The sequence below is a fragment of the Pongo abelii genome, chromosome 7 (genome assembly GCF_028885655.2).
Source record: "Pongo abelii isolate AG06213 chromosome 7, NHGRI_mPonAbe1-v2.0_pri, whole genome shotgun sequence".
NCBI classification, from domain to species: domain Eukaryota; kingdom Metazoa; phylum Chordata; class Mammalia; order Primates; family Hominidae; genus Pongo; species Pongo abelii.
Window position 1 is genome coordinate 78,799,199 of NC_071992.2, and position 1,540 is coordinate 78,800,738.

Genomic DNA, 1,540 nt, shown 5'->3' on the forward strand with positions numbered 1-1,540 from the left:
AGATTCATGCACAGCAAGCCGGAAGGAGATACCTCACTTTCTAATTTTTGGTTACTGTGCCTTGGTGATCTACACCTAACTCATGTTAGCTTCATTTCTATGCCTCCTGTTTAAAAGATTTGCAATTTCTTCTGAACCTATGGATTATATTGAAGGAAATTAAAAAAATAAAGATTTGCAATTTCCCTCAGAACATCCAGCTCCACTTATGAGTTGGAGCAATGGAGACCCTTTCTTCTCCTCGTGGCAAGAGAGACATAGTGGACAGATTTAGGTAGTAAGAGAAAGGGAATTCTGATGCCCAGGAAATAAGTGAAACGATGAAGACAGGGAAGGGATTAAAGTGGTAGGTATAAATAAATGAGTTGGAATTACAAAAAGGAAGACATCATAAAGAGAGAAACAGGCAAGTCTGGGATGCACAGGATGAGAGGCCTTATGGGCAGGTGTGTGAGCGTCATGCCATGAACACTGCCAGGGTGTCCAGAGCTGCTCCAGATGGGTGTTTGCTGAATGATGCAGGGGCAAGCCCAGGATGGAATTGGCAAGCTAAGAAGACCAAGCAGCATCTGAGTTCTTATAATTCGGTTAGGTCTGATTTTCTTTCTAATTAAACTCTTTTATATTGAGGTAATTTTAAATTCACATACAATTATATGAAAGAATACAGAGAGAGTTCATATATTCTTCATCCGGATTCTCCTAGTGATAACATCACGCAGAACTGTAGTACAGTATCCCAATCAAGACATCGTTATTGAAATAGTTAATGTGCAGAATATTTCCATCACCATCAGATCCTTCAGGGGGCCATTGTCTACTCACATCTGTTTTCGTTCCTCCCCATCCTTTCCTTACCCTTGGTAACCACTATTCTTTATTTCTATAATTTTGTTATTTCTATCGTGTTACATAATAGTATCATATAGTATGTAACCTTTGGGTATTGAGTATTTTTTCTCAGCATCATTCTCTGGAGATTCATTCAGGTTGTTTTTGTATCAATAATCTGTGCCTTTTTATTGCTAAATAGTATTTCATGGTGTGAATGTACTGACTCTTTAATCGTTCACCCACCTAAAGACATCTGAGTTTTTTCCAGTTTTGGTCTATTATAAATTACTAGCCAAAATAATTCATAGTTTATAAATAAGCTTCTATAAACTTTACATACAGGTTTTGTGTAAATGTAAGTCATTGTTTTTCTAGGGTAAGTGTCCAGGAGGGCAATTGCTAAGTTGTGTAGTAGTTGCATGTTGAAATTTTTAAGAAATAACCAAACTGTTTCCAAAATGGCTGTATTATTTTACATTCCCACCATGAGTGCATGAGTGACTCAGTTTCTATGCATCCTTACCAGGTTTTGGTGTAGTAACTATTTTTTATACTAGTGATTCTTTTAGGTATGGAGTAATAACTTGTTGTGGTTTTAATTTGCATTTCCCCATTGGCTAATGCTATTGATCATCTTTTCTTTTTTTTATTTCCAACTTTTATTTTAAGTTCAGTGATACATATGCAGGATGTGCAGGTTTGGTAC